Below are 12,723 nucleotides of genomic sequence, written 5' to 3' on the forward strand. Positions count from 1 at the left end.
TTATTATAATGTCTTTCATTTCTTCATCTTTCAACTGCCAATTTAACAGTAACTTATACATTTTGGATAAAGTCTTTTGATTATTATATTGGATGTCTTTCTCCAGGTTTGATATTTTATTATCAAAACCCTTCAATCTTTTATCTTTTTCAAAGACTGCTTCAAAAAAACGAAGATCATGGCTACTGGTCCCATCACCTCCTGGCAAATAGAAGGGGAAGAAATGGAGGCAGTGAGAGATTTTACTTTCTTGGGCTCCATGATCACTGCAGATGGTGACAGCAGCCACGAAATTAAAAGACGCCTGCTTCTTGGGAGAAGGGCAATGACAGGCCTAGACAGCATCTTGAGAAGTAGAGACATCACCTTGCCAACAAAGGTCCGTATAGTTAAAGCTATGGTTTTCCCAGTAGTGATGTATGGAAGTGAGAGCTGGACCATAAAGAAGGCTGATCGCCGAAGAATTGATGCTTTTGAATTATGGTGCTGGAGGAGACTCTTGAGAGTCCCATGGACTGCAAGAAGATCAAACCTCTCCATTCTGAAGGAAATCAGCCCTGAGTGCTCACTGGAAGGACAGATTGTGAAGCTGAGGCTCCAGTACTTTGGCCACCTCATGAGAAGAGAAGACTCCCTGGAGAAGACCCTGATGTTGGGAAAGATGGAGGGCACAAGGAGAAGGGGGCGACAGAGGACGAGATGGTTGGATAGTGTTTTCGAGGTTACCAGCATGAGTCTGACCAAGCTGCGGGGGGCAGTGGAGGACAGGAGTGCCTGGCGTGCTCTGGTCCATGGGGTCACGAAGAGTCGGACACGACTAAACGACTAAACAACAACACTCCAACCAAGATAATCCCATCTTTTTTATTTCTACAAAGTTCTTTAAATTTGGGTAATTACTTATTTCCTCTACCAAATCCCTATAAATTGGCCAATCATTGCTCATATTCTTCCTATGGACTGCTATTGATCCAATGGGTGAGAGTCACCATGGTGTTCTGGTAACCATTATAGGTTTATTTCTCTCCTAGACATTATACAGTGCTTTCCTTACAATGTGATTTATGAATCCCCTATGTGATTTTATTTTATCGTATCCCGTGCCAGCTGAAAGCATTGCCCCAACCCTCTAAATCCAATGTCTGTGTTTTTTTTAGCAATATCCAATCCTTTATACATGTCCAGCATGCCGCTTCATGGGACTGCAATTCCCCCTCTCTCCTTAATGTCTGTTAACACTTTGAATTTTATGCGCAGTTTTTACCCTTGCCAAATAAATTTAGCAAGGTCTTTTTGCCAGTCCTTAAAACTTTTTATCTTGCTGATTATGGGTAGCGTTTGGAATAGGAAAAGCATCTTGGGGAGTGACAGCCCTTAAGTTATTTGAAGATGGCGATCGTATCTCCTCTCAGACTCCTCTTTTCCAGGCTAAACATATCCAGCTCCTTCAAGAACTCCTCATAAGGCTTAGTTTCCAGACCCTTGATCATCTTGGTTGTCCTCCTCTGCACATGTTCCAGCTTGTCAACATCCTTCTTAAATTGTGGTGCCCAGAACTGGACACAGTATTCCAAGTGTGGTCTGACTAAGGCAGAATAGAGTAGTACTATTACTTCCCTTAATCTGGACACAGGACTTCTGTTGATGCTGCTTAGAGTAGCTTTTTTGCTGCTGCACTGTTGACTCATATTAAGTTTGTGGTCCACCAAGACCCCTAGATCCTTTTCACATGTACTGCTAGTAAGCCAGGTGTCCCCCATCCTATATTTGTGCACCTGGCTCTTCCTGCCTAAGTGCAGAACTTTACATTTGTCTCTATTGAAATTCATTTTGTTAGCTTGTGCCCAGTTCTCCAGTCTGTTAAGGTCATTTTGAATTCTGATTTTGTCTTCTGCAGCATTAGCTACCTTTCCCAGTTTGGTGTCATCAGCAAATTTGATGAGCATCTCCTCAATTCCAAATCACTTATAAAGACGCTGAACAACAGCAGGCCTAGGACAGAACCCTGTGGCACCCCACTTGTCACTTTTTTCCAGGATGACAAGGAACCATTAATGAGTACTCTTTGGCTTCAGTCAACCAACCAGCTACAAATCCACCTAACAGTTACCTTGTTCAACCCACATTTGAAATAAAATCAGGCTGTTCTAGTACTAGAATAATTGTCTCTGGCCTGAAGTTATTTCATTTAATTTACTGCATTTATGAATTACAACAAGAAGTCTCGAAGAGATAAAGAATAATAACACACAGCAAAACACACATTAAAAACAAAATCAGACTAAAAAGAAATCCAGTTATTGGTGCTGGCCAAATGCCTGGGTAAACAAAAAAAATCTTTGCCTGGTGCCAAAACCATGCCAAAGTTAGTGCCAGGCAGACCTCATTTGGGAGAGCATTCCATGGATGAGGAACTATTACAGAAAAGGCACATTCTCACATCACCACCCACTGGACCATCTTCAGAGGTCGCACACAGAGGAAGGTCCTCAGAGGATGCTCTCAGGGGCTTGGTAGGTTCATAAGTGGAAAGGTGGTCCTTTAGGTATAGGGGCCCCAAAAGGCTTTAAAAGGGTATTCTGAATCTGACTTGCATATCAGTTTAATCTGTCACTGCTCTTCAAAATTGCAATCGAGATGTGATACCCTGATCTCAGTTTCATTTCCCCCCCATATGTTGAGGGTCTACCATTTCAAAATGCAGTGAGTATCTGGTGGGGATGGATTTCAACAGGGCAGGCAGGCAGGCTCAGGATTCCCAACAATGTCCAAGAGTCCATTCTTGGTCACATTCAAGATTAAATTGCAAGAAAACCAGCATATTTTGGAGAATTTGTTGTTGATACTGTTTATACCTCACCATAATAATAAGATATATAGATGCACCATAAGAATAATCTAAAACTACCTAGGGAGTGACTGGATCACCAGGATGGGGTTTCATTGCATGAAGAGTTGTGAACCATCAGGCAAATATGCAACTTCCTTGTTTCTGCTTCTGATGTGTCTGCTTTGTGCAATTTTTCATTTATGCACACACTGATTAAAAAGACCCTCACTCCATGTTTCCACTTAAAATGCCTGAAGACTGAGTGCTGTTTAGAGTTAAAATGATAAGCAACCCCCCTTTTTTTACTAAAGATTCAACTACACAATGCAAAAGTGCACGGCACATTGTGGGACACTCAGAGCAGGCCTGGGTCACCTCCACATTCTGCAGTCTTTGTAGCTCCATTTGGGTAAATTATAAAGAAAGAAACAGCCTCACAAATTATGATTTCTGTTTATATTGCCAGACTGGTTCACAGAGAAATTTGTGTGGAAATGATGATTGATTTACTTGGCCTATGATTTTCTGTAATTCTTCTCAGACTGAATAATATAATTACAACATCATAACATCTTTTGAGCTCTGTCCTTTCCCTTTTTAAAATCCTACTCTTTTCTCAACCTGCTTTTTTCTTCGAATTTATAACCAGAGTATTATTTACTTTGTTCCTTCCCCAGCCCTGTTGATCTTTAATAGCAAGTCTAATAACTTGTTATTTTTAAAACATTTTTGGCAGTCTGTCTCTCTTATTAGGGTCAACACAGATACAATACAGTCAGCTTCCCAAGTTACTTTCATGCAATTTGGCATCTGGCAAGAGTAAGTTGGCAGTTGATGGTTCAATACACACACAAACACAAACACTAACCGTGTTCAAGTGCCAGCCAAATATTCAAAGAACAGGTCTTATCCAATTTTAAAAGCTTGAATTGACTCATAGGAAGCTGTCTTTTGTCCTAGCCGCTTAATCTTAGCCCTGTGCAATTTGGGCAATAATTGATCTCAGGAATTTGGGGGGTCACGCCCACTGGTCCCAAACTACCCCGGTCTCTCCACACATTGTTTGATTGTTTTTTAGTACACCCACTGTGATTTTCTAGAAAGAATAAAATGTGGGTTTCAAAGTGGCTATAAGTGAGGAATAAATATTATGAAGGTGTCTAATCAAAAGACCGAAAATAAATTACAATCTTCCCAGCAGGCATTTATGGAGGGTGGTGGGGAACATGTAACTTATGAAACTAATAGTCTTTGCTTCAGTTAAGGCACAATCAGCAGTGAATTGCTCTTTCCCCGCCCAGCCCTGATATTTGTCCTTGCTCTGTGTGTACTAAATCTCAGAAAGCATAAAACTGAATAGAGAGGATAAACAGAGCTGAGGCAACAATAGCACATGTTTAACAGTTGTAAATATGTGATTTAATACACAATTTGGGCTTCTGGTTTCAGAGGGTATGGAGATTTTTCCAATGGGACAGATGCATATACCACTAAATCATACATTGCTTTAGATGTGTGGCGCAGGGGATGGGCTACAACACAATGCGCTTTGCCACCCTTCAAGAAGGGCTTAGGATGGATCATCAATAATAGCTATTTGATAAAACCAGGTGAAATATGTATCCTTATCTTCCTTGAACCCCTTGGATGAGATGGTAAAATATGTGTTTATTAGATATGTATTTCTGGCCCACCTTATTTTACCATGTGTACAGTGATAAGTCCATTTCAGCATGTTTTCTGTGGACAAAAAATGGTATACATTTCCACTGGAAATATGCATTTTGGTACATATTTTTCCCTAAAACATATGCTTTTGTACACTTTTATTTAAAGGTCTGAGTGTTCAGACCCCTGGGCTCTCACTTGTGGGGTGCCTCAGGGTTCTGTCCTCTCCCCCATGCTTTTCAACATCTACATGCAGCTGCTGTGAGAGATCATCAGGGGGTTTGGGCTGGGTGTTCATCAGTATGTGGATGATACCCAGCTGTACCTCTCTTTCAAATCAGAACCAGTGAAGGCGGTGAAGGTGCTGTGTGAGTGTCTGGAGGCAGTTGGAGGATGGATGACGGCTAACAGATTGAGGATGAATCCTGACAAGACAGAAGTACTGTTGTGGGGGGACAGGAGGCGGGCGGGTGTGGAGGACTCCCTGGTCCTGAATGGGGTAACTGTGCCCCTGAAGGACCAGGTGCACAGCCTGGGACTCATTTTGTACTCACAGCTGTCCATGGAGGCGCAGGTCAACTCTGTGTCTAGGGCAGCTGTTTACCAGCTCCATCTGGTATGCAGGCTGAGACCCTACCTGCCCGCAGACTGTCTCACCAGAGTGGTGCATGCTCTAGTTATCTCTCGCTTGAACTACTGCAATGCGCTCTATGTGGGGCTACCTTTGAAGGTGACCCAGAAACTACAACTAATCCAGAACGTGGCAGCTAGACTGGTGACTGGGAGCAGCTGCCGAGACCATATAACACTGGTCTTGAAAGACCTACACTGGCTCTCAGTACGTTTCCGAGCACAATTCAAAGTGTTGCTGCTGACCTTTAAAGCCCTAAACGGCCTCGGTCCAGTATACCTGAAGGAGCATCTCCACCTCCATCATTCTGCGCGGGCACTGAGGTCCAGTGCTGAGGGTCTTCTGGCAGTTCCCTCCCTGCGAGAAGCCAAGTTCAGGCAGAGGGCCTTCTTGGTAGTGGCACCCGCCCTGTGGAACGCCCTCCCACCAGAGGTCAAAGAGAAAAATAACTACCAAACTTTTAGAAGACATCTGAAGGCAGCCCTGTTTAGGGAAGCTTTTAATGTTTAATAGGTTATTGTATTTTAGCGTTTTGTTGGAAGCCGCACAGAGTGGCTGGGGAAACCCAGCCAGATGGGCGGGGTATAAATAATAAATTATTATTATTATTATTAAGAATAGCTTAGCAAAATCTGGAGAAGTGTGCCAGCTGAAGGATACCTGTATTTTAATCTGTCCATTAGCCCAGGAGGCACAAATTGGGTTAGTTAATTTAAAAATGCAAAGTGTGCAAAACTCTCCCAAATGGCAACAAGAGGACCTGAGAGGTGTGACAGTGGCATTCTGTGGACCCGTCTCCAAAGAGAGTAGTGAAGGACTATGATTGGCTTCCACTGCACACATTACCAGAGCTTAGAAAGGAGGGAGAGGGACTGGCTGGGCAGCTGGCTGGAAGCCAAGAGGATGGAGGCTTGGAGAATCTCTGTTTGCTGCTGGTATTACAAAATCTTCTCTCTAGCTCACCTGGAACACATCACTTCATGACAGCCAGTCCATCCAGGCTCAGCTAGCCGTGGAGACGATTACTTCTCTGAAACATGAAACAATTATATTTCCTAGAATAATTCCATCCAAGCTCAGAACAAGAGTATTAAATATTTATAAGAGGAAAAAGAACGGATATGTAAATTGGAAACAGGAGAGAAAAGAGCACCATTTTCACCCCTGATCTGCTGACAGTGAGGAACAAAACTCAGTATAGTACTCCGCAGATGAACTCAGAATCAAAGCCCACATTAAGAAGGAAAATTTGATACATTTGATAAGAGGTTATCTCCCTCCACACCATGCAACCGAACACCACCCACACAGTCTGCTTGGAACAATTTTGCAAACGCTCCTCTTGGGGGGGGGGACTGAAGGACTCCCCTTTTGATGGAACACTAATGGCGGAGCGCATTATCTCCTCATCCTCTTTCCCCGATGTCTGGTGGCACTACAAAACCTATTGCACAGCTGATGTTAAAGAGGCTGCTCCCACAAGCAGCTGTCAATCAAGTGGAACATGGACAGAGAAACTTGTCATGTGGTGACATTTCAACCCATGTTTTGTAGTTGTGGGGGGCAGGGAGAATATTGGGGGCCAGTCATGCAGCTCTCATAATACCTGGTTCTCACCAGATTGTCTCTGTTATGTGTGGTAGATGTTTTAGATGTGCAAACTGACTCAGTCTTTCTGTTCCATCTTGACGCTATCTCCTCTCATGTGCTAAGCAGACAACCGTGCTTGGGGACACAATCACAAATTAATTTTTCCCCTCAGAGGATTGAAGGTACACGTAGCTCCCTTCATCTTTAGTCCAACAAGCATTGCAAGTCTCTCAGGTACTCCAAACCTAAAAAACCTTTTGACCACGGACATCAGTAGGACAGAAGAGTCCAAAAATCACACATGGTAAACAATGAGGGGTGCTACCATTATACTACTACTAGTAGTAGTTACCTGTTCTTCGCTGCCGCAGCTCAATACAAAAGGACTGTCTGTCTCCATCTCTGTTGTTGTTTTTTCCTGCAAACTCTCCTAAGTTGTTAAGTCAGCTTGTAGTTTGGCTGGCCAGGAAAAAGGAGACAGATTCTAGGGTGTGGCAGCTGTGGTGGAGAAAATAAAATAAAAAAGCTCTACAGGCAGATTTCTCTCATGGAGAGCTCTGGATTGCAGCCACTGTCTGGCTAAAGCTCTTGGGAAGGGGGAGAGATCAGAGAGACTATGTAGTACAACACTATCAGAACAGAATGTCCTTTCACAGGTAACAAGTTCATTTCCCATTACAATGTATGTTTTCTTCAGTTAATTAAACAACTAACTGATTCATGTTTTCAGCCTGGCTATCTCCCTTATAAGACAAATAAAGGAGGGAAAAAAGTAAGCTGAGCAGCTACTTGGCTTTTTTAAAAATCCTTTACACCCACCAACAGCTTTCAAAACTCAGAGAAACATTGCTTAAGGTACATTAATATTCCTAATGAAGATAAGAAGCAGGACTAAAATGCATTGTCCTAATGATTATTATGACTAGGGATAGATGAAGCTGCCAATTTGAGTTTCTCTCACGTTCTTATTTTTCCAGTCTTCAGTTTAATTCTTTATATCATTGATTTGCATTTTTTTTTTTAAAAAAAAATCCTCATAGAATTTTTGTGTGGAAATTTATCCTGATATACACATTTTTTGCATGGCGTTCTAACTAATCTCAACATTTTTGCAAGTCATTTCTCCTAGTAGAACTCATTTATGTCTGTTATGTTTCCTCTAGCATATGCATTTTTATTCAGACGGGTCTTTCGTATATGCATTTTTGAACACATTATTTGGGTGGAGAACTGAATCACAAAATTCAGAGACATGTGAATTTCAAAGGACAGCTGCATTTCAGTTCACATACTGGCTAGAGAAATGTGAATTGTTACAGGCCTCCAAGAACACATGGCAATTTGTGGAAGGATACCTTTGCTTAAAAACTGAAATGACTTAAAAGTTAAATGTAACTACACAGGTATTTGGTTCTTCTTGTGGTGGTGGGGTGGTGGGGGGTAAAAAACAAAACAAAGAGAAACCTGTTATGTATGAATCATTGCTTATGACTGATATATATTTCAATAAAGAAAAACACAATTATAAAAGAACAGTGAATTATGTTGTTTCTCATTAAAATGCAATAAATCAATAAATCAATTTTCTTTTCCCTCCACCGTGAGTGACACACACCACCACCCATTTTATGGCATGGTGCAAAGCCAAGAATTGGATAAAGATGTGGCTATTCAAATATGTCTCCCATAACTTTCTAAAACCTTCCAGAAGCAGAGACACCAAATGACTTGGCAGATGCTGCAGTCCTAGAAGGCAGTGGAAGATTTTCACTTTTCGGTGTTATATTTTAATGTTGCGTTGCATCCCTCCTTAAGCCTGTGGGGCATGCCGGGACGACACCAAGGAGATGCCACATGCCAATCAGATTTTTAAGAAGCTCAGCTGAGGCCAACAATAGCAGAGTGGGCGAATGCTTGGAATTGCTCTCTCAGTGAAAGGAATGTTCTGCAATTAGAAAATCAAGTCAGAGCAGAGGCTGGCTTACAAGATTTCCATTATTAAAAGGAGCATCAAATTAAGAATGTACTAGTTTATAGACATGGGGGATTTGGTTAAAGGATGCAGCAAAGGCACATTTAGGTTGGAATGTGTTCCCCCCCTCTCTTCACATCCTCTTTTGGGGATTAAAAGGTAAAGGTAAAGGACCCCTGACAGTTAAGTCCAGTCACGAACGACTCTGGGGTTGCGGCGCTCATCTCACTTTACTGGCCGAGGGAGCCGACGTTTGTCCACAGAGAGCTTCCAGGTCATGTGACCAGCATGACTAAGCCTCTTCTGGCAAAAACAGAGCAGCACACGGAAACGCTGTTTACCTTCCCGCCAGAGTGGTACCTATTTTTCTATGTGCACTTTGACATGCTTTTGAACTGCTAGGTTGGCAGGAGCTGGGACCGAGCAATGGGAGCTCACCCTGTCATGAGGATTCAAACTGCCAACCTTCCGATTGGGAAGCCAAAGGCTCAGTGGTTTAGACCACAGTGCCACCCACGTCCCTTCTGGATGTTAGGATGGATTAACTCTTGGTAGCATCAGCAGGACCTGGGGAATAGCAAAGCAGCTGCCATTTTTTTCTGGGTACCCACAACTCTCATCCTCACCAAGCCATAGTTTTTCTGAAGAGAGCTTTTGCATCTCATTTGGAAACAAGGACCCAGAGTCTGGACGAAGAATGGGGAGGCACACAATGCCAGATCCTTGAAGTCCAGTGTGACGTTTCCATAGTCTGTGTTGATTTGGGGAGCCATGTCATCAACTGGTGTTGGTCCACTGTGCTTCATTAAGTCCAGGGTCAATGCAGCCATCTACCAGGAGTTTTGTTTTTTTTTAAAAAAAAAAAAAAAATTATTAACTGGCCAATCACATCAAATTAAATCACATCATATAAATTCCGAATTACAAAGCCAAATTTTTAAATTTTGTTGGGGGAACCCATACTTCAAGATCCAAAGGGGAATTCAGATCATCTTCTTATTACTGCATTAATGTCCAAATCAGTCCCAATCAGTCCGAACAAAGTTCATAATTCTATCCAGTCTTATCTTGGTGTTGCCACATCATATCTTGTTCGTATAATTTCTCTTTTTCCTTTACGATCTCTTCTGTTAGTCTCCTTAAGCCGATAGCAAGTGTAATAATCCTGTGTGGATTTCCCGTTCCTCCACTAAGTCCAGATGGTTTCCATATATCTCCTTCGTAGATAACATCACTTTTTCCATCGTAAATTTTGGCATTTGTCGCTCTTAAGTCCCACCGAGGAGTTGATTCACGATATGTAAACAACTCTATTTCCCTCTTTCTCCTCCCAGACCCAAGAGCTCCCACAATGCCTCACAAAATGGCGAACGGCATTTTTTCCTGACTGCGTCACTCTTAGCTTTCCAGCTTCATCTTGAAACATTGCTTTGGATCGAAAGTTTATCTCCACACAGCCTTAAATCCACAGCTTAAGTCCTTAATTTCTGACTCATTAGGGGAGGGGGATTCTTGTTAAGTCACATAAAAAGGTAGAGGCAGGTTTTTCCCCCCCTCCCCCCTCAGTCATTACCGTATCTTGACGTTCTTCTCGTATTTTATTGTTGTCTTGTTATCAGAGATCTCTTCTGTCAGCAGTATTTACTCCCCTTTTTCCTTGATGTATGTGCAATTAATCATGTCCAAATTATTTCTTTTAAATATCTACCAGGAGTTTTTGGAGCACTTCATGCTTCCTTCCACAGCGAGCTTTATGGGGATGCTGACTTCATTTTCCAGCAGGACTTTGGCACCTGCCCACACTGCCAAAAGTACCAAAACCTGGTTCAATGCCCATGAGATTACTGTGCTTGATTGACCAGCACACTCGCCTGACCTGAATCCCATAGAGAATCTATGGGGCATTGCCAAGAGCCAAGAGAAAGATGAGAGACATGAGACTGAGCAATGCAGACGAGCTGAAGGCTGCTATTGAAGCTTCCTGGTCTTCCATAACACCTCAGCAGTGCCACAGGCTGATAGCATCCATGCCACGCCGCATTGAGGCAGTAATTGATGCAAAAGGGGCCCAAACCAAGTACTGAGTACATATGCATGCTTCTACTTCTCAGAGGTCCAATGTTGCTCTGTTTGCAGTCCTTATTTTGCTGATTTCATTTAATATTCTAATTTTCTGAGATTGTTAATTTGGGGTTTTCATCAGCTGTACGCCATGATCATCACAATTATAACAAATAAAGGCTTGACATATCTCGCTTTGCATGCCATGAGTCTATCTCATATATTAGTTTCACCTTTTAAGTTGAATTACTGAAATAAATGAACTTTTCCACGATATTCTAATTTTCTGAGTTCCACCTGTAGGTAGGGTTGCAAGAAGGCATTGTTTTCTGTTCCACTCTGGATTCATCAACTACACAATTTTTTTCCCTGCTCTGTTGCAGTTTTTTCTTCTACCAAAAGTGACATTATTTGTCTTGCTGCACACTCTGGCAAAAATTACATAATGTACATAACAATTAGTTATGCAAATGCCAGAAGTTACATTGTCATAAATTTATTGCGCCCCATTTATTTCGATGTAAAGGAAACAGTGTAAATGAGGGAGGGCATGGGAAACCAAAGCAACAGCAAATATTGATCATAATTTCTGGATTGATTTTTGTCAGCAACAAGGGACAAATAAGCAAATATCTGCAATTTCCACTCCCGTTTCTGTTTTGTCAGAATTCCCTGGCAGCCCTAGCACAGGCAAGGAGGTCGATAATGTCAGGCAAATTCTACCTCAGGACACTAAATAAAACTGTCACAAGCAGCATTCAACAACTAAGATAAAATATCAGTTTCAATTCCTAGAATCATTTAACTTTGGGGATTTTTTTGTTTTGTCTTAAAACAAAAGCAGCATTAGAGTTTTAATTAAACGTTTTCCTTTGCTGGCCTAGAAGCAGGTGGCAAATTTCAGATAAGAACCCAAAGGCATGCACTAATGTGCTCACTTTGGAACTGTGTTCGCTAGAAGTCATAAAACGTGTCAGAAGAATAATTAACTTTCTTTCATGCAATACACAAAGGCTCCCATTGGAGCCTCAAAATCACTTTTGTAAGATGAGATAGCTTGTAAGGGAAACTTAACTATCATTATGAGATAGGCAAATATTTTGACAAGCTTTACAACTGAGCTAATAATAAAAGTAAGTTAATTCCTTTGTCAAAAGTAATTTTTCTGTTCCAAAATAATCAGCAATTTGAACTTTTATCTTCTTTTGGCTGATTGTTGTAAAATAATAAATAATAATATTAGTGCCTTTAGGATGATGCTTTCAGAGAGGCAGGGATTTCTGCAATTTAAAAGCTGTTAGGAACTCTGTTAACACATTTGCTTCAGTTTTTTATCTGCAAAATCATAAAGAATATTGGTTTCGATTAAGAAATGCTGTGTGTTCCAGTCAATGTTTTATTCCAGACTGCAATAGTAAAGGCACCTTTCTCTATTATGTTAATGCAATATAGATCCTATATTCACTGCAGTTTTGTTGCAATGGTTCAGCTTTCTTTCTTTGTTTCTTTCTTTCCTTCCTTCCTTCCTTCCTTCCTTCCTTCCTTCCTTCCTTTCATCCCTTGCTTGCAGAGCTGGCAGCCTCTCATCCTTTTTCAAACACGCTCCTTTGTGGAGTGTTCCCTCGGCCTCCTCTCCTCTCTCCTTGGGAGTCCTCTGGGCAGCCCACTGCTGCCACCCCTGGTCTCTGAGCTGCCCCCCCCCACCCCAAAGAGAGGTGCCTCCTCACACTGCCCCACAGGGGCCTAGGACTTGTCTGTCCATTCCAAACAGCAAGGGCTGGTGGACTGGCTGGCAGGGCTCCCTGGTCTGCTTGCTTGCTTGCTTGCTTGCTTGCTTATTCCAAGGCCATCTCAGCTCCTGGCAGCCAGCACCCTCCAGCCAGCCCCAGAGTCACCATTCATCTTGGGAGCTTGTAGCCATGGCTATTGCAACAAACTGCTGTGCAAGCCTTTGGGAGGCAGAGACATGAG

At 42.2% G+C, this 12,723-nt stretch overlaps 1 protein-coding gene and 1 long non-coding RNA gene across 2 annotated transcripts in view; both read left to right on the forward strand.

Annotated features, from left to right (window-relative positions):
• Positions 1-12,723, forward strand: part of LOC307216304 (uncharacterized protein) — a 128,141-nt gene that overhangs the window by 82,900 nt on the left and 32,518 nt on the right. The gene's annotated exons all lie outside the window — the stretch shown is intronic.
• On the forward strand, positions 10,440-10,944 carry LOC307216030. The gene is made up of 2 exons (XR_013838891.1): positions 10,440-10,537; positions 10,650-10,944. It is a non-coding gene; the product is annotated as an uncharacterized lncRNA (long non-coding RNA).

The sequence above is a fragment of the Podarcis cretensis genome, assembly GCF_951804945.1.
Source record: "Podarcis cretensis genome assembly, chromosome: 5".
NCBI lineage: Eukaryota > Metazoa > Chordata > Lepidosauria > Squamata > Lacertidae > Podarcis > Podarcis cretensis.